This window comes from Anser anser, assembly GCF_964211835.1.
Source record: "Anser anser genome assembly, chromosome: 2".
Lineage (NCBI taxonomy): Eukaryota > Metazoa > Chordata > Aves > Anseriformes > Anatidae > Anser > Anser anser.
The window spans coordinates 4,260,777-4,286,997 of NC_139721.1; the positions used below are offsets into that span (position 1 = coordinate 4,260,777).

Below are 26,221 nucleotides of genomic sequence, written 5' to 3' on the forward strand. Positions count from 1 at the left end.
CACTGGGATAAGCCAAGGTAACTTGCACCAGGTGATGCCCTTCTGTGCACAGAAACTCTTTTGTATGGGATGAAACTACTAAAAGTCAAGGTCTGTACCACCCGTGACATCGCATTCCCCTTCTCTCCATGGTCTTGTTCTTGAGAATAATAGAATCACCGTCCTTGAATATCCTGGATTTGAAGGGACCCACAAGAATTATTGAGTCCAACTCCTGGCTCCACACTGTTCTTTCTATATTATATATCATAGAATGAATATATATATGTATATATAAAATATTATGCTTGCAAGTAAAATGCGTTGTTAAGTAGCTTGCTTTCCTAAATAATTAGGCTTGAACTGCCGACCACCTCTGTTATGCTCTTTGACATTATTTTTGACCATAAGCTGGTTCTTGCCAAATTGAGCACAGCGGCAGAAGCTTCAAAACAGCTGAGCAGAGCTGTTGGTCTCAGGCCAGCAGCTGTCCCACCAGCGTGCACCCATGGTGTCCCTGTGGTATATTTGACGTTTTGAACCAGGTGGAGCTGTTTGTAGAACCACAGAACGGTTTGAGGTGGAAGGGGACCCTCTGGTCACCCTTGTGGCCCTACTCTGGACCTGCTCTAACAGGTCCACCTCTTTCTTGTGCTGGAAGCCGTCGTGGGAGGCATCCTGCCCTTCTGTTGTGTTGACTGCACCACTCAGCTTGGTGTCCTCTGCAGACTTGCTGAGGGTGCACTCAAGCCCCCATCTCAGCCATTAATGAAGATGATAAACCAGCCCTAGTCCCAGTACGGACTCCTGAGAGATACCACTTGTTGATGATCTCCACGTAGGCATTGAATCATGGAATCATTAAGGTTGGAAAAGACCTCCAAGACCATCTGGTCCAACCACCCCCCTACCACCAATGTCACCCACTAAACCATGTCCCCAAGCACCACGTCCAACCTTTCCTTGAACACCCCCAGGGACGGTGACTCCACCACCTCCCTGGGCAACCCGTCCCAATGCCTGACTGCTCTTTCTGAGAAGAAATGTCTCCTCGTTTCCAACCTGAACCTCCCCTGGCACTACTTGAGGCTATTCCCTCTAGTCCTATCACTGGTTACCTGTGAGAAGAGCAGATTGAGCCACTGACTACAACCCTCTGGATGAGGCCATCCAGCCAAATCTGACGGCTAGTGAGAAGGTGAGCTGGGGGGAGATGCTCGTGAAGCAAGGAGAAGGGTGTTCTGGTTACTGCGGTGGTGGAGAGTACACAGTATGCAGGAAATAATCCTATATTAATCTGTTCACAACAGCTTCTCAATTTAAAACATGCTGTAGTTAGCCATTTTGAAGTAAAATTGTGCCGGAAACATGTAAGAAGCTCTTGCGGTCCGAGGTATCTTGTTAAGCACCATGCTATGCCATTCATTTGCATCTTAGTCAGGATTTTTAAATTTAGAGACTTTTTTCAGACTTTTTCAGTTTTCCTTCAGTGTATTTAAAACAAAAAATACACCATAAAGAAGAGGACTTGACTACTGGTGAAGCAGGAAGTAAGTCTGAAATGTTACAAAGATGAACAATAATGGAATGGTATTCGTATGGCTAAATGTTGGTGCCTCCATGTGTGGTGCACTCGTCTGAGCCACTCTAGACACAAGTAGGGGGTGATTTGTGCAGTAGGACAGGAGGAGGAAATAACGAGTTGGAGTTGCTGGTTTTAGAACAATTCTCAGGAAGGGAAAAGCCTTAGGGCTGTGTGCTTCAAGCAGTACCGGCTAGAGGTGTGAGACTGGTTAATGGAGAACTTGTAGGATATTGGTTTCAGGCTGTAGGTTTTTCAGGGAGACGTGTAATTAATTGCACCGGGGTGTGTGTGAATTTGTTCTAAAAGATTCTGCTGATTCCAGCCTTGCTGGATGTGCTGGGGAATGCCTGCAGGCGCTGACTGCCAGATCCGCTACGGCAATGGGAAATGTGCTCTGCTCTCCTGCAGGTCAGTGTTGTCTGGCTTACCCCAAAGCCTTCTAGCCGAGGTCTTTCCGTCCTGTGGGCAGAGGGAGAGGCTCCCTAAGGTTCGTTCTGGCCTCGTGATTCAGGAATTGAGAAGGAGGAGGTAGATGGACTTCCCTTTGACTGCGTTCATTTGGCAGCAGGGTTAACATCCCTGTGACTTAGACCGAAAATAATGCTTTCATTCTGAGCTTCCTTGTTTGTTCTAGCTTTCCGTATCCTGTTATTAACAACTTGGGCATTTTTTTTTCCTGTGCAGTGCTGCAACAGACAAATACAAAGTAGAAATTACTTCAACTCCAGTTCCATGAGATATTGTTAGTGTATGCAGGCTGAAATTCCTTTGTGCTGTCAAAAATGCTTAATTTGCAGAACGATGAAATATCAACTCTAGCAGAGCTAACACTAGAATAAGTATGCGCTGTAGTTCTTTAGTTTTATCTCTTTCTGCATACCAGCAGAAGGTGTACGCATTCAGGGTCTCCTGAAGTACTGCTCTCCTCTTGCAGTAGCTGGACGGCTTTGTGCCAGAACAGCTCAGCAGTTTTGAGCAAATTCAAGTTCATGTTCACTCTGAACTTGACTAGATCTTGAAAGAGCTTGCATTGAAAATGTGTGGTGTTTTTTTTTTGGTAATAATTACTGGAAAATTAAATAAGGTTTTTAATTTGGACCTTTAAACCATTTTCTTTCTCATTTCTGTTTCAAGCTTGAACTTGAATGATTTTCCTGAGCATGAGTTTTAGGGTACCTTCGGCGGGAAGTCAGAAAGGGAGGGTTGAAGAGACGAGATCTTGATGTCCTCAATGCTGCTTCAATATTTACTGAATTTTAATTTTTAATAAACCTGGCGTATGTACTCTCCTATCCTCCATAAAGTGCAGGTATTTTTATGTCTTTGAAATACTTTAATCTGCTAGGAATAAATAGCGTTTCGTACACGATAATGCAAAAAACTAGATCATGGCTTAATAAAAGTACTTTTTTTTTTAATGTTGCCAAGGTTAAATGTGCATGAAACAACTGTCAGTTCTGTTCTTCATAATTGCTCTGACCAAGTGTAATTCTTTCTTCTTGCTGCTGGTGAGATTTGGTGGCATCCAACAGACAAAGTTGGGTAAGGAGCAGAGAAGGCTGAATAGATATTTTTGCTGATCTTTCTTCCATAATTAGTTAATTATTCCATTATTACTTATTATGCTTCTGTTATCAGCTATTCAATTAGTTAATTTACTAATTAAGGAAAAGGAAAAGCTTTTTAGAGAATACTCCTTGAATAGCTTGTCCTTGTTAGGAAGATGTGAGCTGTTATTGTTGTTCTTTTTACGTTGTTTGATGGTTGGTTGGCTTTTTTAGGCAACCAGTGATGGGATAACCAATAAACTATAATATTAGCGAAGAATTTAAAAAGCTTATCGCTGTTTTTTTCTTGATGTAGCAGCCACAGTAAAGCCTGTAATTTCTTACACATTGCATTGTGGTAGGGAAGATGTACGTTATGTTGTCTTTCAGCCCTCATTGCTGAGGAGAAAGCACACATCTTTTCTGTATGCTTCTTTGCAGTCTTGATTTTTTTTTTGTGTAGAAAACACTTGTTCACCATGACCAACCTACACGTGACTGTACCATGTGTGCTTATATAATTAGGATCCGTGGCCCTTCTCTATTTATCCTTCAAGGAAGACATGATCTCTTTATTTATGCCAATGTGTGTTCTAGCTAATTTGCTTGCTAATAAGGAATCATTATACGTCAGCAGTATGTGTAATCAGCATTAGTATTGCATCTTACATATCAACTAAGCAAGTTCAGGAAAGATGTGATCGTACGAGTGTATGCACTGTATGATCCCTTTGCATAAAGGGAGAAAAGCTGTTACTGAAATATTTGGCTATGTACTCTTTAAACGAAACAGTACTGTTTCTGAACATCAGCAGAAATAGCAAACTTCAGACAGACTTCTTTTGAGGCATTTTTTGTCAGAAAAATATTTTTTCTGCAAAATCAAGTCCAGATACAAACTGTGCTAGACAGTCAATTTTAAATAGACCTGTAACATTCTAGTATTTCAATAGTTCCCAATATAAGGCAAGTTGGAGTTATATAGGGACCGTAGCAGTCTTTAGCAAAGAAAATAAGGATCATTTTTCATGAACAGTACTCCATCAGGATTCCTTTCCCCGCTGCTGCCCTTCGGGTTGGCCTGTTAATTATTTGTGAGGAAAATCAGTCTGACAGCACCGAAGGCAGAAGCGTCCACTTCATCGTACAGATAGCGGCAGGGCTACAGTGCGATGAGAAGAGCTGCCCCTCGGAGAGCCAGCTCCTGTCTCAACGCCGTACCCTTGGGGGTACGTACCCTTGGGGCTGCCCAGGAGGTAGGCATCATCCTGCAGCACGTCCACGTCCAGCTTCGTGACGTTCTCCGTGGGCCTCCATGCATTCTGCTATGTCAACTGCCGTTGCCTTTCATTGTTTTGGGGGATAATCAGATGAAATCCCACCTTGATACGTTTTTGAGGAGGATCGTGAGCTGATTGTCCCATCAGAGTCAGCAGGGATTTGGATCTGGAACTCGTTCAGTTCTGAGCCATGCGTTTATCCAACTTGCCGTGGCCTGGAACCTACACGGGAGAAATAAAATAGATATAAACTAATAGTTGCCTTTGTCCTTGTTCCATCTCCCTAACGTCAGTGGAGTCTGCATGGCATCAAATATTTTATGCAGCTTGACTTTAAATATTGCAGTCGTGGCTTGTGTAGGAGGCACAGTCTGAGTTAGCTGCTGGGGAGGTAATTACAGCGTTAACCAAAAAAACCCACAGCTTTTGTAGACCCAGGATTGAGTCTGCAGAATATAGAGTTTGTAGCATATCTGATGTTTATCTGCCTCCCAAGATGGTAGTGAGTCTTGAATCTTTCTGCAAATATTTCTGGTGGTCTTAATCTGCTTTATGCCAGAGGCAGAGAGAAATAACGCATTCAATTTTGTCAAATTAAGTTTTTACTGCGCATTTAAATTGATTAAATAACGCAGCAGATTAAAGGGAGAAATACTATCTTAAATTGCATTTCAGGACCGATAGCATCTTAATGATGCTAAGCCGAAGTTTTTTTCAGTGGGCTTGTGGATATGAGAACCCATTAATCATGCACGCTAGACTTCGGGTGCTACCGTATTAGAAATAAACTGGCTCGCTCACTTGGCTGATGTGAGTAATGGCCACGTTTGGAAGTCGCTGCAAACAGAAGACGGAAGCCGCCCGCGTGTTGTGTTCTGTCAAGCCAACTGGGGCTCTCGTTTGATCGTGTTCTTGCCGAGAACAGACGTGTTGGGGGTTTTCCTTTGACACGAACAACAGCGTCTTTCGAGAGTCGCTCTCCGACAGCTACATGACAGAGCCAATTAGGAGAAGAAAGCCTGTCTCGTGTTGTGTACTGAAATCCTTCTGGCTGCGGCCTTGTTCCCCCACCACCCTTTTTTTTTTCTTCTTAATCTAGTTTTCATCAGTCATCTATTGGTGTCTTTGTCCTGGTGTATGTGTGTATTTCCTTGTCGTGTTTCTCTGCATGTAGGTCCTCCCTACCTCACCTGTCATCTTTTTTTTTTTTTGCTGTCTTAATTTGTCCTCCATTTCTTTTTCCAGCTGGAAAACTGTATAAAAGGTGACAGAAGCAGAGCTGAAGCTAGGGGAAAAACTTCTCCCTAGCATCTACCTTGCATGAAGGGGGAACCACCCTACACAAATGCAGTTATTATTAAACATAGCCCCCCCCCCCCCCCCCCGAAAAATGTTTTATGTTTTAAATGAATGTATAGCTCAGACTATTCTTTTACTACTTGTGATTTGCCATCTTTATTTCTTTCACCTATTTAAGACCTTGACATAGGATCTGTGCCTTTTTGGCTTAAAATAATTACGTATGTTTGTGTAACAATAGAAATAATAATGAAAGTTAACAAGAAAAACATTACCATATGTTGTCTAGTCTCTGACAAATAATTTAACCTAGGTGGTTCTTGAAACAACCTTCCTTTCTTTGTGATCTAGGTCTTTAAAAGCTTGTTGTTGTATGTATTTTACAGCACCAGCATTGCATTTTGCAGCATGTTGTGCCTCCAAACAGCAAAGTAGTTCGAAGGCTTGTAATCTGTCCCTGGTAAGAAGTGCTAAGGCTTGCTGAAATAACATTAAAGGAGTTATCCTTATGCCTGTGGTGGTAAATTTATTGGAAGCCTGTCTGGCACGCTGAGCAGGCTGCCTTTGGTTCCCTGTTATTTCGTCCGTTGTTAGGACCTCGAAGCTGTTATGTCTCGCTGGAGGAGCAATTTCCCAGTGCAAAAGCCCTAAGCCGTGTGCTTGTGGAAATGCCCGTTCGTTGCAGAGATGTTATGCTTTGAGAATCAGCTCTGAGTGTAGCTAAGGTTTTCTCCGTCCATAGTATCACTCTTAAGCTAAGTAAGGCATCAGTATTCTCATTAAAATAGGTTTAATTTTGTGCATTGGAGCAGGCTTCTGTACAGAGCAAAACTTTAGCAGCTGCTGTCAAGCTTCCTTTGAATGCCTTGCAGGAATCCCATTGAAATGAATAAAACTCTTATTTTTGACATTAGGTAAGTTGGTCTTTTCATGCATTAACTACATAACAGCCCTTTTTAGGTAGGTACAACGCGTGAGCAGAGATGATAAGCTGTTAAACTCCTGACAAACTGCTGTGTGTGTGTTCTTCCACTGAAACGTTGTCTCTTGAATTTTTTTTTTTTTACTTCTCCTTCCCTCCGTGCCCGTTGCATTGATTTCCTTCAGCCTTCTTTCACTCAAATGTCCTGTAACTTTAATTCTAGCTTCAGAAAAACTGCCGGAACAATGGAATCCGTGTGTGGGCCATAGCCATGGAAACAGCATAATTTTACAGTGGTGGAACATGAAGGGAAATGACTCTCCCAACTTTCTAAGAATTTAAGTCTTTTCCCAAAAAAAAAAAAAAAAAAAGGCTTGCAAAATACCATTCCGGTATTCAGAAAAGAAATTTTCAGTGTTTTTTTTTTTAACGTTGTTAGTCTTTTACTCTAAATCTTCTTAACCAGTTATCCTTAGAAAACCAAGAGAACAGTATTCTTACACATTGTTTTCTGGGATCTCTGGCTCTGGGGGAATTATTTTTGAGTTTCCTGCCTTGAAATACTTTCTTCTAATTATCTTCCATTATTTTTGTGTCCTTGGTGTTCACTTCTGTACCCCAAAATATATATATATTATTCTGAAGCACCTCCATGCTCGTACTGAGTTCCTGTTATACCTGCAGCAGCTGTTCTGGCACGCAGTGCTGGTTTGTATTTTAGCACAAGAATTACAAAATCCTGTCACCTTTTGAAAATGTGGGTGACTTGTGTCAGAACACCGCATGTCACGAGGCCATCATGTAAAATGACAAGGGAGGGAATTTTAATCATAGCAGGCAATGTCAAGCCTATGTTTAAAAAGAAAAAAAATCCTCTAAACGTATTGCTTTCAGGAAGAAACACTCTGTAGTACAAATGAGGAGGGGAGAGGTAGATGTGTGTCGAGTACAAGTCTGCTGTTTTCCCTAAGCTTGCCTGAGGGCCTGAATTGGTTGGTTCATAAAAATGTCACAGGATTTCCACCAGGATTACATGATCGCAGGTCAGTGCTGGAGACACTCCTGTTATATCTGAACCACTGCCAGCACACAGATGTCCCTCCTTACACATCCTGAGCATTTTTAAAGTTTCCTGGGCTTGTTCGGAGTTAAGCACAATCTCTTTTTGCTATAAGCCACGAAAATGTAAGATCATTCCTATAACGTAGCTGACCTACCCTCCAAACACTGCTTCCAGTTGAATAGGCATCCCTGCAGGTCAGCCCTAAAGCCTGCAGGTGCCCTACATCTGCACAGAGCTGCGGTGGGGACTTCAGGACCACGAGAGACCCTGCTGGATGAGGCTGGTGATCCTGCAGCCCAGCATCGTGCTTCAGCGACAACAAAACATGCTGTTTAAATGGTTTATGGATGTTCCAGTCCCTTGGAACTCGCCGAGGCTACCTGCTTCTGTGCAGGCACTTGAGGGAGCTCGCTGCTGGAGCCAGCTGTGCTCCTATCTGTCTGAAGCTATCTCCAGTACTTCCTTCAGATGCCTCCTACTCCTCATATTGGCAGGATTTGATGAGCAGGGGCGCTGCATTGATACTTTCATTTTTTCCTCTTTATCCTTGCTTGTAAGCTGTGGCTGTACTCTGTGAGTCTCATGTCCTTCCAGCAGGGGGGTCCCAGATCATTTTGTCTGTCCTCACATGGCAGCTGCTCCATCCCTTCCCTGAACCTTCTTCAACTCCAGGATGCATTTTCTCAGGTGCAGAGGCCAGAACCGAATGCAAGATGCCTTATTGTTTTATATAGCAACGTCTTTAAGTACCACGTTTTCAGTGCCCTTCCTAATGATACGCAATGCTTTATTGCCTTTTTGTTGTTGTTGTTGGCTACTGCCCTTGTTGGAGCTGATGATTTCAGAGAAAACAGTCAGCAGTGACTCAGACTTCCTCCTGCAGTTGGAACTGCAGAAAGTGTAAGTGGTAAGTGTGATTGAGGTATTGCTCAGAAAATTTTCCCCTAGATGCATTACATCACATCCATGGCGAAGTACGTCTGCTACTTTTTGGTAACTTGCTTCGTTTTGTGAGGTCCTTCTGGAGTTTCTTCCTGGTAGCACGGTATTTGCATACCCCCAAGAGCTTAATAGTACCTGTAGACTTGCAGGTTTGTTATCCATCTTGTTAGACATAAAACCAGTTCTTAGGGGACCTTGCTCCTGAGTCTTTATCTCTGTTTACCGTAGGCAAAAGAGTATTGAGATAAGAATAAATTCTTTACCTGAGTTGCTCTGTAACTCTGTAAGTAATGCTAACGATCCCATCTGCCCTGAGTAACCATGGAGTTTTTAGTGCTTGTAACCTCCTTGAATATAGCTTCCACCATTTTTTTTTCATTTAATTTCTTATCACTCAGTATGCCCGCTCTAAAATTTGGCCACCAGTGGCTGGATAGGTAGCTCTGTGGATACGCTCAATTACGTTGTGCAAATTAATTTGAAGTTTCCAGGTGCCTGCTCTTTTAGATGAGGGCAGAATTCAGCTGAAATGAAGGAAAATGCAAGTGGGTTACTCACTATCTCAATCGGAATTTGGGCTTTTTTCTTTTTAATTCAAAAAACTAGCATTCAACAACCAAGCCAAGTGATTTACGAGGAGCGTCTCCTTCAGTGGGAGAGGGGTAATTGTTATTGGAAACTGCTGAAAGACTTTTGTAGATGCTGGAAACTAAGGAGACTAAATATTGCTTTTGTTTTTAAATCACAGTAGGTGAGAAGCAGAAGGCAGGTACAAGCAGAAGGTTGGGGGCAGTGAGAATAATGCCACAGTTAATTAGCTACGGATTTGTCAATTTGTCAGTTATGGAAATAAATATAAACTGAACACGTTCCTGAGATATAGGACAAGTTGACGCTTGTGTTTCTGTAATAGGATATTTTGCTTATGCATGATATTGTTTTAAGCTGTCTGAAGTATGGCAGATAGGTGGTGATGATACCGTAAATATATCATACCTGTTCTGTCAACCAAACCATCTCAAAAAAAAAAAAAAAGGTAATGTTCTGTGCAGTATGGCAGTTGGCCTTCTAATTTTTCCTTACCTTAATTTTGTGTTGCATTTACGATTCAGAGACAGCAGCGTGCATTAAAACTAATAAATTGTAAAACAGACCTTCTCGAAATACAATACAGAATGTGCACATTTCCTGAGGAGGGTCTAATAGCGGTTCATTCTTGGCTGTTCGCTCATTAACCTTTTCAACAGACGTAGATGAAAGCATTAAGTCATTACTGCTGATACTCACAGTTGAAACAAGGATTTAAACGAAGTTAATAAAGGATTACAGCGCAACCTGGGTCTCCTACGAAGTAGGGTTGAAAACAAAAGCCGTGTGGTTTTATACACTGTATTTCCTCTGATTTGGTGAAAGGACAAAAAGTGTGGGCAAGTTGGGTGGATGGAAGAGTCTGTCCTATATTATTCGGCTGTTTCTATGCTTAAGGCAAATGCAATAAATACGTCAATGGGGAAAAAACTAAAAACACCTTAGACTGTGGGTGACGTACAAATACTGTGTCAGGTACTGGTATCTGCAGATCAGAGGTGCTACTGAAAGCAAAAATAGTGTGAGATCTGTAAGGATGATCAAAGGTTTAGAGAAACGGGCCTCTATAGTGAAACACTTCTGTCTCTCATTCTGCGCAGCTAATGTAAAAAGAGTTCTTGTTGAGTTGATCTTTAACCTAAAATTGCCTTAATGGGAAATGATATAATAAAGGGCTGCTACCATTCAGCTCTGCAGACTGCTGAATTAGAAGTAGGTTACATTGAGGTTAGAAATAAGGTATGAACTTTCAACAGTGAATGAAAATATATGGAAAAATTAACCATTGGTTACTGTAGATTTTGCATGGGAATTTAATCATGTTGTAAAAACTCCTTAACAGCTTTTCCTTACTGGATATGCTGCAAGAATGAACTAATAGTAGTTCCAGTGTCTTTGCCTGATGGATCAGATGGCCACGGAGTAATAAAAGAATCATAGAATATCCCAATTGGAAGGGACCAACAAGTCCCCACAAGTTGAGTTGGATCATCGAGTCCAACTTCTGGGTCCCCAAAGGACCACCCAAAAAAATCCGACCATATTTCTGAGTGTTGTCCAAACGCTTCTCGATCTCCATCAGTCTCGGGCCTGTCCCAGTACCCGACCACCTCTGGGTGCAGAACCGTTCCCTAACCCCCAGCCTGACCCTCCCCTGTCCCAGCTCCATGCCCTCCCCTCGGGTCCTGTCGCTGTCCCCAGGGAGCAGAGCTCAGCGCCTGCCCCTCCGCTCCCCTCGTGAGGGAGCTGCAGGCCGCCATGAGGCCTCCCCTCGGCCTGCTCTGCTCTGGCCTGAACAAACCAAGGGATCTTTTCGTAGAAGGAAATGAAGTTTGTTAGAAGTGACCTTCCCCTAGGGAACCCATGTTGGCTCTCACCAATGACTGCATTGTCCTTCAGGTGTTTTTCACAAATTCCTTGATTTAACTCATTTTCAATAAATCCTTGAGCGTCACAACAAATGTCAATTTATGATGGTTTTTTAAGGTTGTTTGTATCACAGTATCACAGTATCACAGATTTCTAGGTTGGAAGAGACCTCAAGATCATCGAGTCCAACCTCCGACCTAACACTAAGTACTCCACTAAACCATATCCCTAAGCTCTACATCTAAACGTCTTTTAAAGACCTCCAGGGATGGTGACTCCACCACCTCCCTGGGCAGCCCGTTCCAATGCTTAATAACCCTTTCGGTAAAGAAGTACTTCCTAACATCCAACCTAAAACTCCCCTGTCGCAACTTTCGCCCATTCCCCTTTGTCCTGTCACCAGGCATGTGGGAGAACAGACCAACCCCCACCTCTCTACAGCCTCCTTTCAGGTAACTGTAGAGAGCGATGAGGTCGCCCCTGAGCCTCCTCTTCTCCAGGCTGAACAAGCCCAGCTCCCTCAGCCGCTCCTCGTAAGACTTGTTCTCCAGACCCCTCACCAGCTTCGTTGCCCTTCTCTGGACTCGCTCGAGCACGTCCATGTCCTTCCTGTAGCGAGGGGCCCAAAACTGAACACAGTACTCGAGGTGCGGCCTCACCAGAGCCGAGTACAGGGGCACAATCACTTCCCTAGCCCTGCTGGCCACACTGCTTCTTATACAGGCCAGGATGCTGTTGGCCTTCTTGGCCACCTGAGCACACTGCTGGCTCATATTCAGCCGACTATCAACCAATACTCCCAGGTCCTTCTCTGCCAGGCAGCTTTCCAGCCACTCATCTCCCAGCCTGTAGCTCTGCTTGGGGTTGTTGCGCCCCAGGTGCAGGACCCGGCACTTGGCCTTGTTGAACTTCATACAGTTGACCTCAGCCCATCGCTCCAGCCTATCCAGATCCTCCTGCAGAGCCTTCCTGCCCTCGAGCAGATCGACACACGCACTTAGCTTGGTGTCATCTGCAAACTTACTGAGGGTGCACTGGACGCCCTCATCCAGATCATCGATAAAGATACTAAAGAGGACCGGCCCCAGTACCAAGCCCTGGGGGACACCACTAGTGACCGGCCTCCAACCAGATTTGACTCCATTCACCACAACTCTCTGGACCCGGCTATCCAGCCAGTTTCTAACCCAGCGAAGCATACGCGCTTGTGTTCTATGCTTAATTGTTTACACTTTAAAAATGAAAACCTAGACAATGAAATCTAAGCTTCATCAAAGATTAGAGGAGCATCCATCCACAGGTCCCCTTTGCCTGTCAGCGAGCAGTAGGAAGGGAGGCTTCAGGGCTGTTGAATGCAGCCTTTGAGGCACCATCGTGCAGGATCAGTCACGGGAAGGCTAAATGCTGAATACGCAAATGTATTCCTAAATGCTTTTTGGTACCGGTAGGTAAATAAGCAAATCGCATTTGAAGTTGTGGCTGTAATATTCCTCGTTCAGCTGGAGGGCTGGTTGCTGAAGGACACGTCCTGCTTCGCTTCCTGGAGCTTGGGAGCTTGTGGTCTGCGGTTCCTCGCATGCTGAGAGCCCATGTTCCTCGCAGGAATGAGAGATCGGTTCGTGAACCGAATAGCTGAACACTTTTCAAGGGGATACTGTTAGGTTAGTCTGCTATTGCTACAGTAAAACAGGATTGAATTTCTTGTGGTCGTCTGCTTGCCGCGGCTCTGGAAAGAGATCTGTGCCTGCAGCCTGGGTAAGTGTGTGAGCCTCTGTCATGGCCCGTGGAGCCATATTCTCATCTTACCATGGGACAGGAACACAAAGCTCACAAAATATTCCTGGTTTTGATGATTAGATGTTACTCTTGGAAAGAAGGAAGTTAAATTGTGGCTCCATTTCCAAGAAAGCATTTGAGGAAAGTCTGCAGTGCAAAATGCATGGTTTCATTCAAAACAATTTTTTTATTTAAACTTTTTTTTTTTTTTAAAGAAGTGTTACAAATATATGAATCCCTTGGAGTGCTGGATATCATAGAAAACGCTACTTGTTGACTGGATCAGCAAAGCCTGTGTGAGGACTGTACTGCCGCAGACCATCCCAACGGGTATAGAAGTAACAGTAGTATTCCTTCTTTAAAATGAAGTCCTTCTGTGAATTCATGTAGCTAATTGATTTACTTAGCAAGATTTTTGGCTGAGGAACTGTATTTCGTAGCACCTCTAACGTTGTTACAGATTCTTTCCTGTTCTATTATTGTTACCTGTGTCTAGTGTTACAGAAAGTGATTGGAAATGACCTCTTGAAGCCATCTCGTTCCTTCATCCTTCCACTATCTATCTAGGATTAAAAACAGTTTTCCTTGAGAAGTAGCGTACCTTTGCTAGGTATATAAAAGGCGCTGGAAAAAAAATATGGTCTAAAGTTTATTTTTCTTTTTGCCTATGTAATAACTGGCAGTTTGTTTCTATTTAGTAGCATGGTAAGTAAGAACATAAACGCAGAACGTGACTGATTTGCTTGGAAGTAGCAGTAGAAAGAGAAATACATGAAATCTGAATGTTTTTTAAATACGCTTTGAAGAAAATGTTTGGAACAGATGGGAACGTACGGTTGGCTCGTGTTACCTAGCTGTAAACGTGGTGCACGTGCCAGTTCATGGGCGTTCAGGAAACAAGTTGCGGGAGACAGGTCAGTGCAAACCTCCAGTGGGGGGGGTCCTCACCGACAGAACAGCTCCTGGAAATGGAAGTAAAATGCTCTTGTCTCTGGACTCTTGCAGTCACACACAAGGTTAGGAGCCTAACTTTTGTTTTCCCTCTTCCTAAGCTCAGCAGCGAATGACTTTCTCCTTTATAGAGATGTGAATGGTATAATGTGCTTTGTGTAATGTGTAATTTGTGTAATGCAAGGGATCGTAGTGAGCTCAGATTCCCAGCAGCGGCTGATGGGCAGAGGTCTGGCCTGGCAGCCCGGTGTGTGGGGCTGTGTTGTTCTAGTAGGGTGGCAGGGTGAGGTGTTTGCACTCTGGGAAGCATCAAGTGGGGCTGTGTGAGCTCGGCTCCGCTCCAGGAAGTGAGAAATGAGGGAAAACTGGGGGGCGACACTGGGGAGGGGAACTCAAAAAGGGAAATCTTTTTGCACAGCAAAGAAAACAGGTGTGTAAACATGATCTGAAATGAGTAGCTGGCTGAATGCATAGTCTGTTTACTTCTCAATGAATTAAGTCTTTAAAACGCTGTCAGAACCCACTAGTCTTTTTTCAGTGTTAGATGTTAAATGAAAAACTGTATTCAGAGAATAAGCTTAAAAAGTTTCAAGCCAGAAAAGATGAGAGTGCGCTGGGGAGATGGGGTAGGCCCAACGGTAAGAAACATCATGGAATTTAATCTTCAAAATTTGTGATGCAGCTGCAACTAATAAAAATGCATGAAGGTAATGAAGTAAGTAACATTTACTGCTGTGGTTCCTGCGTGCACAGTGACCACAAAGCGTGGAACTGGTACTTCTGTTTGCAATCGTGACAGTGTTTGCTTCGTTTTTCGCTATTATGAGTTGATGTTTCTTAGCAGTTGCTGTTTTCCGGAGTTAAGATGCATTAGCCTATGGAAGACCTTGGGCTTGATGGAAATCTTTGAAAAATACGATACAAGCAACTCGCTAAGTGCACTGATGCAATTTTCAGTTGACTGATGTGACCTTCAGGCTTCAGTTTCTTTTGGCCTACTTGTTTTTAACTCTAGTGTGTGCGTGTCAATTAATCTTGGAAAACAGTCTCAGTGTTAGAAGAACGTGGACTTTTGCAAGAAGCCGCTGAGTATACTTGTCCCGGAGGTGCAGCATCTCTTCACTTAATGCATTTACAGAACTAATTTGCAGTGGAACTTGGAAGTGCTAAATCATTACAGTCGTGGACTTCAGTATAGCAGCAGATCTGATCTGCTGGGTCCTAGGGAGGTTGGTGGGACCTACCTGCGCGCAGATGCCTTCGCACGGGGATAGCACAGAGGAAGAAGCAACTCAGAAGTTGGGGACAAACACACAAGTATCACAAGCAACTCGTTAAGTTAAAGTCACGTGTGTGTCCTAGACACAGAGCTTTCCCTCGAGCTGTTTGAAATTGCTTGGCTAAGTTCAGAGGATGTAAATTAACGTTTTCTGCATATCTCTGTGGTATGATAATGTATTTATCTGGCGGCCGTGTTTACCATTGTTTTCTTGCGATCTGTTGTGGAGGCACAAGTAATCAAATGGGCTGCTTCAGGAGTAATAAATGCTGTGATAAAAATTTTCCAGTACATCAAGGGCTATAAGGAAACTTTAATGCAGCTTTTAGTTTTTTATGGTAAATTAAATTTTCAGTTTTCTTTATAAATTTAAGTATAAACGGAATTTAGAGATTAGTTTCCATCACGGTAGAAAAATTAAAATCAAATGTAATGCTTTCTGCTCTGCAGTCTTACTCTAGGTTATTTACTCGAGTGGCCAGGGTTGTTTGTGTGGTCTTAGTGACAAGCAGAAATTGTTTTGTCTTTATCCAAAAAAAAAGTGTGGGGGGAAACTACCAAACCTATATGTAAACAGGCGGGCAGACAGGTGTGACGTTTCGCTTGATTCATTAGATTTTACAAGTTAATTATAGCTTCAACATTTTTCTGCCAGAAGGAAGCTCCCTTCCTTGTACACTGATGTGTGCTCGATGCAGAAGCTGTTGCAGGAGGCGACTTGAGGCTTTTCCTTCCTGCGGTTCGTGCAGCTTCTTCCTGCCTGCCTTTCTCCTATCTAAAGGCATTTCTGACCACATCAGCTCGTTTTGTCCATAAGCAGACAGCATGGTGAGCAGCTCTTCGATGTAACTTAACTGACTTTCAGACTTTTTGTTCTGCCGGAACAAAGCATGCAATGTTTTCTCTGCTCTTTCGGGTGTCCTGTTGCTATTTTTGTTTGGCATTTTAAGTGTGGTTTAGCTTTGTTTTGCTTCTTCACCGTTCCTCAGAGTACTGAAGTTCGGTTTTGAAATTTTCGGGAGGCTGCCTTTAGGTTTTCTTTCCAAGTGTAATCCTCTTTGGTATTCAAGTTTTGCCATTTTTTGCAGCTGCAAACGTGGCTTATAAATGAAAGCAAGCATGATGTTACGAGTCTGGCAGTGAGAGCAGGGCTACGTTTATTAAGCCTTGTTATTTCTTCTAATAGGTACCAATGCAGTGACCGTCTGCCCTGATAATCTCTGAATTTGTTCCAGTTGCTACACCTATTGATGAAGTTCAACTTCCACTGGGCTTTTGTACCCAGAACAGGGATTTTGTTACTCAATATTGCTGTTGCCTTTTGACCAAGCAACTATGTAGACCTTTTTTCATAGTTCAGTTTAGTTTATTTGTTTTCTTCCTACTTTCCCATATTTGTATTTATTTCAGTTTTCATTAACCCCTCGGTGCTTGTCCCCTGTCCTCATCCTTACTGACCTGGAGTAACTCTTGCTTTCTCATTCTGGGTGGGTTGTAGTTTCTCTTCTGAGCCTGGTCAGCACCTCCAGTCCCATGGGCGGATCACATAGATTTGAGATGACAGATGTAGGAAAACCAGGCAGAAGGAATATAATGAGTTATAATTTATATTATTGCCTGTTCACGTATTTACATTGATGTTTACTCTTTTTAAGGTATCATTTTTTAATACGGTCTATTTAGACTGAACTAGTGGTTTTTGTAAGGTCGATTGTAGTTCAAGACAGCCTTGACTTTTACTATGAAAATGTTCAGCAGCTGTGTCTTGTGACTCAGAGAGTGGCAAAGTCCTCCTTTCTTGGAGTATTGCTTCTCGTGTTCCAAGCCTGGTCGTTTGTAAGGTTTCTTTGGTAAGGTTTATATGGTCTGTTCTCTAAAGGGTTAAGAATAAAGAAAATAATAATGCCCTCTTCATATGCCAAGAGTAACCCTGACACTTCTAACACTGAAATTATATAGGTAATAATAGAGAAATGCATATGTAACATGAATTTGTACGTAGTGACTGGTATTCTGCTGTAATAATTACCCTCACTGCTTAGTGTCATCTTTATCCTTCAATTAGGCGGGCAAAACATAATCTTGTTAATGAACAGGGTGAGACAAGGGAAATGCTTCTGACTTGCAGGTGGCATGCCTAGCAGCTAGCAAATTGCTTCAGATAATGGGCTTTATTAGGCAAGTACAGCTTTGCAGAAAAGTGATTAGGCTGCTTCAGTTGCAGGGCTATTTTCCCTTCTGCTTCTAAATGTATTTCTTTATCGTTACAGATATTTCAAGACATTCCTTGCCAGCAGGTAAGTTCTCTTCTTTCATTTATGTCTTGATGTGACAGCAAGCAGCGTTCAGAGGCTCGCTTGCAATACAGCAGTGCTTTTATATAATCAGAGTATCGGTTCGTACCGGTCCTGCCGTGGCACTTAGTCACGCGGGGACCTGAGGTAATGCTAAGGTCCAAACAAGACCTGTTGAGGTCCAGAGACTTTCCAATTCAGATGGTGTATTTTGACAAGAGGAGGAGGTAACTGGAATATATGCAGTTGTTAAATATGCATGTGATGTGGTTAACGTTTAAAAAAGCACGGCGTGTGATAAAGCTGTCAGAACAGCAGCGGTATTGGTGGTGGTGGATCGGAGGGACAGCCTGCAGGGAGGTGGATGGTGGTTTACGGTTGGCAGGACTCTCCCCAGATGATAGCGGGGATGGTAAGGGACAAGTTCACCTGCCCAGGGTTGCAGGTGACTGTGGCGGAGCTGGAAATATTTCTTTGTTAAACCCCGTGTCTCACCATCAGTGTTCTTTTTTTTCCAAAAATAATAATAATTTAAAAACAGTATAAATTGACTAGCGCTGTGGGCCCAAGTGTTTGCCATGGAGCTCAGGATGAGGGTGGTTTTTCATTGTTTGCTCTCACAGTGTGTCGTCTGTGTCCCCCAACATGAGTAACTGAGGGGACAGCCTCTGTTTGAAACGTGACTTTTCCATTAACAGCACGGTTTACTCAAAGCTGAGCAAGTTTTGGGCTGGATATTTGTTATCAGGCCTGCTGCCTGTTGGCCTTACTCTTGGTTGGTGATTTTTCTTAAGTATCCTTTCTGTTATTTCTTCTTGCTGAAGTATGCTTCATATCTATCCATAAAGTGTCTTTATATAGTGAATATCTGAAGTGCAGTGGTATGTATTTATTATGTATATTATTCGGAATCTGCTCTGGAGGTACTTGCTTATTCCCATTTGAATCGAATGACCATTTCAATGAAAAGCTTGACAAATTATCTGTTGTACAGTCTTTCCCCAAGAGCTTGAATGTGGCTGCTCTGAGAAGGAATCGTGCTTGCTTGGAGGAGGGAAGAGAGCTCTAAATCTGGAGAAAGTTGTTTTCCTTTCGGGGAAGGTGTACCTTTAAAAGGATGTGAGAATGCTGAGAGCAGTTGTCAGGAAGGCAAGTACTCGTGGAGGATGCTGCAAAATGTTTGGTGAGGCTGTGGCAAGCTCTGGGTATCGTGTTGTTCTGAGTTTCCATTCGGGACTCAAAGATTTTGTCTGCTGCTGTGAATCTGAGTCACAACGAGATTATTCCTTTCAATTTGTGTATGTGCAGGGGGCTGTCCCGGTTGCAATTCCGAGTGCAATTTTAGCTGTGACATTGAATACTGATAGAAGGCAAATAATTGTCCAGGATTTTGAAATGGTAACCTTTTTCTGCGGTAAGGTACGGGGATTTTATATAGGTTACAAAAGCTGTACACCGTAGCTTGACTGTAGCAAGGATTTAACAATACTCATAGGTAAGGAAATTAAGGGAACTTGTTTTAAAAACATACTTAAGGTGTTTTCAGAAGAAAAGAATGCTTGGAAAGGAGTCCCACAGAGGTCTGACTTGTCCTGTGGTATTACAATAGCTTCATTAATGGCCATGATGGTGGACTTAATGTACTTATTCAATTTACAAGTGACAGCAGTATAAAAAGGGCTACAAGCACACTGGAGGATGGGATTAAAACTCAACAGAAACTTGACAAACTGGAGAAATAGCCAGGATGAAAGATACAAAGCATTTGAATAAAGATGCATTCGAATAAATTCTGCATTTAGGTGGAGAGCTTTAATTGTTGTTCTGTCACCAGAACTCATATTTGCAGAACTTCACTTTCTTTTCTGGGTGCCACTTTTAACAGATGCCGATAGAAATGCTCTCACTTCCGCCTCCTGTGTTTTAGTACTCAACTTTGCATTGTAATCCACTGAAAGTTTTTTCGGCACTTGAAGACTTTGCAGTTGCAAGGAGGGTATTTAGAATGGTCTTAGTTACAGTGCCTTGTTCAAGGTTGTGTTGCACGTAAGTTCGTTGTGGTCAGTGGTATACCAAAGTCATCCGGAAAACTTCCTCTTCACTTCGGTTTCATAACAAACTCTTGTGGTATGAATAATTGCTTGTGTGCTGCTCAAGGTATTGGTTGACTGGCCGCTGGTTAAATCATTGCTAGGGAGTTGCCCTACACGAATCTGTGTCACTGCTTTGACGTCTAGGTAACTTCTGTGTTTTATTACCTTTTAACAGAGCCCATACATATGATCGTAGAGGGTTTCTGCTATGTGAGCCATTAGGGACTTGGAAGGAAATGTGCTAAAATATCATAATTTCAAAGCCAGATAGAGAACAAAGTGTTCTTGTCTATATGTGAAGCTATCCTTGAATACGGGTGTGTTCATAGTATGCCTGGAGGAATGAAAGGCTAGCTTCCTTTGGTAAATGCAATTAAACTTTTGTCCGTTTGGCACTGTTGGAATTAAAAATAATCCCTCCTGGATTTTATTCCCCTCTGAATTTAAAACAGGTATAGTATTAGTGATGTAAGTGGCTGTTCTTAAGCCTTGGTCCTTTGTTCTTGATACTGTAGTGCAAATAAGTATTCATTACTAGAATCAAGAAATAGTAAGAAAGCAAGAAAATGTGTATTACGGGACTACATCAGATAGTTACAGAATAATGAGAAATGAACATATACTGGGTTTCTAGTTGGAAATGGAGCAAAGCATTTTCCCAGAATGGAATCTTAAATGCGGATGTTCTCTCCTTGAAGACTCTCTTCAGAGATACTCTGGTGAGTTGAGTGGTGTTCTCCTAGCGTAAAGTATTGAAAAGTGAATAGGAAATGAGTTATCTTGTCTGCATAGCTGAATTCCAGAGGTGCGCTATATTTGAGGTCTGTCCAATGTTTTTGGGTGGATTTTGTGATGCACAGCATAGAATTTAGGTAAGTACCATCCACACAGAGCCATTGTTATCTTGAAATAGTAAATGGCTTTGGAACTAGCTTTAGTTCCATGTGACCAGAAAAAAAACCTATAAAAATGAAGTGATACGTCTTCAACTCAGCCTAACAATGTTGCTCTTCCTGAATTAAAAAAAATGTTTTCCTTCCGTCATTCGTTAGTGTGTTCCTTCTTACAGAAAGCCTGCTGGTGATACCTTTAGTTAAACCAGATTCATCCCCTGGAACCCTCCACAGAAACACACTGCCTCAAAAAAACCTGCTGCTGCTTTTTCTGTTAGCTACCAGCTACGAGGCAGGGTGTTCAATGCTGTGCTGTGTAGCCGGATCCTTCTTATCCTAAATCTACACCTGCTGTCTGATGTATTTGCATATAGCAACCTGAAATGCAACAGTGCTTTTCAGACTTGAGGGGAAAAAAGAAGCAGGGTTACTTTCTATGATGTTAAAAGACGAAAAATTAAAAGTCGGTTTTGAGGAATAGCCAGGTGAAGTTGCAGTAGCAAGAACTGACAAATTGATGAAAAGCAGAATTCTTAAAAATAAATGTTCCCGCTTAATACAGTGGGTAATAAATTCTGCAGAGATTATTCATATAGCTGAGAACAAACTCAGTATTACTAGCAGAGAACTGTTGTCAATGTCGCCGTTTAAAGCACAAATGAATAACCAACTGTGGACTCAAAAGTAAATAAGTACAAAATAGTGGCCTTTTGATTTGTCGCTTCGATTCTAAAGAAGTGAAAGTGAACTGTGCTAGAGACTGTAGGCAGTTCCTCTCGCTGCTCGTGTCACATTGCCTGTTGTACGGTGCCTAAGGGGGTATGCAAGGAAACCTGCACCAGCTGTTTCATTACAGTAGTTTCAATACCTTTGGAAAATCAGGATTTTCTTCAAGGAATTTTTGAAAATTTTATCTAGATTTCTGCTTCTTTTCCAACAGTATTCAATTTACTAAATTAAATAAAACAGTATTAACATTTTAAATGTATTTTTCATATGTTTGTAATATCTCTGGTTGTAAGTTTTTACTTTGTGTTTAGATGAGGCACTCATACAAATGAAAAAACAAGGAATTAGCAATTTTCAGTCTATAATAAGCTAGTGTTGTCATGTCAGAATAGTTGTCTGCATGCCCCTTGAAGTTTGGAAGTCCCAAGAAAGCTTTTTCTTCTTTTGATACAAGCGTACTTTATAATTTTAATTCTTTCTCCACCGTTGAGGAATGTGCTATATCTGGACTTCCAAATACTGTATCGCAAAGCTCCTATTCCTTTTGGATGAGAATTATTGCTGATAAAACTTAATTGTCACCTTGAAGAAATTTCCTTTGCCTATTGTATGCTAAATCTTCCTTCTTTAAAATTTCCTTGTGTACTTCTAATAATCTAATTCTCTGTGCTCATAAAATACCTTTTGCTACTGTTACATACCTCTGACACTCCGTAAAGCAATGTATCTATCCTTTGTCTGCTGCTGTGAGGTGTCTGGTTTTTTGTATTGAACACTTTTGGGATGTGAGGAGAAGACAACAAAAACTTTGAAATTCAATATTTGCAAGCCTTTTTAATGAAGCTTCCTATGCTCATTTTGGCTGCTCTTTTGACACTGCCCTCTCCCACCCTTCCCTTTGCCCCCATCCGTATCTTGTAGCTCATGTCCAAACAATTCAAAAGCAACAGCATGGTTTTGATTAAAAGATAACTTCCTGAGTGAGTAGAGTTGAGGTGATGAGACATACTGAACACCTCACTGAAATCTAGGTGGCTTAGCGTTTCTTCTTTTTCCTTTAGAAAATGTTGTTAATCTTTTATTTGTTGTGGCTGGTCTCCACCTGGACTTCAAGCTGTTGGTCACAAGCTGTTGAGTCTGACAGTCTGGACTGTTTTCGGTTTGTCTCAATGTCCATTTATTTCGTCCGTGCTTCATCAGTTTGTCTACGAAGATGTTGTCAAAGGGAGGCAGTGCTGAAAGCTTTGCTGAAGTAAAGATAAACAACATCCCCTTGTCCACCAAGCTAGCCCATTCATCATAGAAGTCTATCAGGTTGGTCAGGAATGATAGACCTCCATCACTTGTGCCTGGAAGCTATCAACAGACTCCAGAAACCCTTGGGATTTGCTGTACCCTGCTGCATTGACCCTCCAGCAGATACCAGGGTGGTTAGTTCCCCGTGATGACCACGGCCTGCTTATTCCAGTTCTGTCCTTCCGTATCTCTTGCTGCACTCCTTGTTAGATATCCTTTTTGATCAGTTCTTCACCCGGTTATCATCTGTGCCCTCCGTCATTTCTAGTTTCAAGCTCTTCTCACCAAGTTGGCCAGCCTGTTGGTAAAGATGCTTTTGCCTCACTTTGTAAGGTGGATCCCTTCTCTCCCAAGAAGTCTTCAATCCTCAGAGAGGATCCCAGCCAAAACCCTGTCGCCAACACCAGCTGTGCAACCTTTTATTGACCCACAAGATCCATCTACTCCTCAAGCCATTGCTCTTCTCAGTAGTATCAGAAGAAACAGAAAAGGACAAGTGCTTGTAGCATCAGTAAACTAGGGGTAGCCTTATATGTAATTATCAAAGCGAAATAATTGGCTTGTGTTTGCAAGTAAGTCTATGGTTCGTCAGTGATGGTTAGCTAAGGCAGTAATTCATTATTCCCTCCTGAAGACATTCCATCAGCAAAATGCTGGTGAGCATTAATTTGATATTGTTTAGAGGCAACAATGTCACTTCATCAAACCAACCTGAAAAGCTACCAAGATCTGGTTTGCTTATTTTGAGATTGGTTTAGGGCATTACTGGCTTTGTTATAGCCCATGAAAATACAGCCTAACGTAAAGTTAATTATTTGGAAATAAAGAGAGAATCTTTCTTTTGTAACAGGGTGTGGAAAGGGGGAAGACTATCTGCAATGACAGATCTAGGAGTCTTTATTTTTTAAAAAAATGCAGGATAAATATTAGTTGCTGCTGCTTCTCCTTTAAAATGTTGGTTTGGTAGAGGTCATTTAGAAAGTAAACTGCAATAAGCTGGTGTATAAAGTCTTGTTTTTAATGTTTTTTTCTGACCTTGGGATCTATATTTGTATTTACACTTATATGTTGGTGCTGTACATTCTGTAAATGTAACTTATGTGCCTCTGAACATGCCAGAGTTTTACTGAACAGTAATAAATTCTATGTATGGCTATAGATGTAGATAAACTTGGTTTTTGAAAAAAAAATGTTATTCATATAAACACTTCCATAAGAGATTCTTAAACTTCGGTATCTGTAGTACCAGCAGTGTAAAAATGTAGTTTAAGAGGCTCTTCCATCTGTGTGTGGCAGCCAGACTGTGCTCGAAGGTTATGTTTGGCATCTCAGTCTTGCACTGAAGGGACAGAAGAAAAAGAATAGAAGGAAAAAGGTTTCAGCATAGGGTATTGAATTTTGGGGATAAAAGTCAGAACTGGGAGTAGCGTGGCACCCCTGGTAACTGGTTTAGTCTGTTTTGATGCTCAAAGTGAAATTCAATGCATTTATCGCTTGATTAATGCACTATGACAGGACTGCATGAAAATGTAGGGAGTAGGAGTTGATGACGTGAAAAGTCCTTCTAGTCCTATGCTTCGTGTTCCTGTAAACATTAGCAAGCTGGTTTAGTAGTCTGATAACTTTAAAAAAGCAAACAATGAAAGAAAACAAAAGCCTGCAGCAGTTGAGCACATTCCTGTAGTGCTTCCTGTCTAGCTCCCAAGATTTTGGGGGGACACACAGTTAGGATTGTTCTTGATTCTCTGCAACCACCTGGACGTGGAAGAATTCCAGAAGTGAAGGATATGCCATATACGAAGCCAAAGGCACGTTGCTGAGTGTTATTCAAGTGGCATACTTGATCTGGATCTAAAGTGGAATTTTGTCTGGACTCTACCAGCGTTACAGAAACATGAGATTTCTCACATTTCTGCAGGAAAAACTGGTTTTTGGCCTCAGGGGAGTAGCTGTGTAATGAATGCTGTTGTGCTTCTCAGAAGTGAAGGTTGGACTCTGGTGGAAGTGGAGCTGGTGCACTCGTTTCAAGTGGGTCCCTTTGCAAAGACCTGACCAAGCATCCCTGTTCCAGCTTGATGGAGCAAACCCTGCTGGAATGAGACATCCTGATAGTAGCAGAGTATGCAAAAATTGTTTCCCATTTTGTTACACATACTGTGTGCTAACAGTGAACTAATTGTCAGTGCTATTTTAGAGCATCAGCCAGAGGGAGTTGCTTTTAAATTGAAAGATGGGCTGTAGTTGCTCTAAGAAGAGCGTGCCTCCTCATTTACCCTGGGACACTGTACAGCTGCAAACTCTAAGGGAACTTCTTAAGGCTGTTTGGTAAGGAGTTAGGAACTTAAGGGATTTGTTTGCTGTAGGGTGGGTTTTTCTGAGTTTGTAAAAATTTGTTTGAAAGTCAAGGCAGGAGGTAGGTAGCTGAGAGAACTGGAAAATTCACCTATCTCCTTAAAGGACGAAAAAAAAGATGTAAAAGCAGAGCCAGCCTTGCAAGTGAAGGATGGTGAGCTATTCAGGCATTAGGGTATGGTGTATGAGAGACTGTGTTGCTTCTTTACAGCATGAAACCTTTGGTGGCAGCTGTTGAAAGTGTCTTGTAATGGTGCAGAACACAGTAAGAAAAACATGAAATTCTGAAAGCTAAAGAAATTAATAATTACAGTACATAAACAGGTATACTTTATCTTGCAAGCAGTATCATGCTTATGCCCATAACACATTTACTCTGTTTTTAATAAGGCTACTCCACAGAAAAGTACAATTTCTGCTAATTTCTGTAACCACTTCAGCTCCTGTAGTTCTTCAAACTCATAGAAATAATACACAGAACGGATTTCTCTTAAACGACACACCATGTTGGTTTCCTGTCCAGTTATATTTGCATCTCATATTGTAGCTTTCTGCTGCAGAAGCAACCGAGATGACTAAACCTTGATGAATTTTTTGAGATGTTACTTTTCTTTTCCCTCTAAAAAAACTCAAAAGTATGGAAAAGGAGCATTCTTCCTATCCCTCCGCTTTGTCAAGATGTTGACATAATCTTTCTGGATTTCGGTAAAGCTTTTGATCTTGTCTCTCACAGTGTCCTTCTGGACAAGATGACCAGAATGCAGTTAGATAAAAGCATAATATGATGGGTGAACAACTGGCTGATGGGTCAGGCCAAGAAGGTTCTTGTAAATGGCGTAACGTTGGGATTGTGACCTGTTGCTAGTAGGGTTCCCCAGGGCTCCATTTTTAGGACCAGCCCTCTTCAGTGTTTTCATGCACGATTTTGGATGTAGGATGTGGAGGGTTTTTAGAGCAAGTCCACAGATGATACCAAAATTGGGTGGACCTGTTGATTCCATCAAGGGTGGTGAGGCCTTGCAGAGATCTGGACAAATTAGAGGGGTGGGCAGTCACCAACAACATAAAGTTTAACAAGAGCAAGTGCTGGGTTCTGCACCTGGGAAGGGGCAACCCTGGTTATACGTACACACTGAGGGACGAGGTGCTGGAGAGCAGCCTAACGGGGAGGGATCTGGGGTTTTGGTCAACAGCAAGCTGAACATGAGCCAGCAGCATGCCTTGGCGGCCAGAAGGGCCAACCATACCCTGGGGTGTGTCAAGCACAGCATCGCTAGTCGGTCGAGGGAAGGAATGGTCCTGCTCTGTTCTGTGCTGGTGTGGCCTCACCTCAAGTCCTGTGTGCACTTTTGGGTGTCACAATATAAAGAGGACATAAAACTGTTAGAGAGTGTCCAAAGGAGGGCTGCAAAGATGGTGAAGGGTCTTGAGAGGAAGATGTGTGAGGAACAGCTGAGGTCGCTTGGTTTGTTCAGCCCAGAGCA

General features: G+C 42.3%; 1 protein-coding gene across 4 annotated transcripts in view; it reads left to right on the forward strand.

Annotated features, from left to right (window-relative positions):
- PTK2 (protein tyrosine kinase 2) overlaps positions 1-26,221 on the forward strand; it is a 205,140-nt gene that overhangs the window by 26,205 nt on the left and 152,714 nt on the right. For 3 of the 4 annotated variants that reach the window (XM_083827396.1, XM_083827393.1, XM_083827395.1), the window contains exon 3: positions 17,351-17,377. The exons of the other annotated variant lie outside the window; for it this stretch is intronic. The gene's annotated coding sequence lies outside the window, so the exon portion shown is untranslated. The remainder of the gene's footprint in view (positions 1-17,350; positions 17,378-26,221) is intronic. 4 annotated transcript variants of the gene reach the window in all.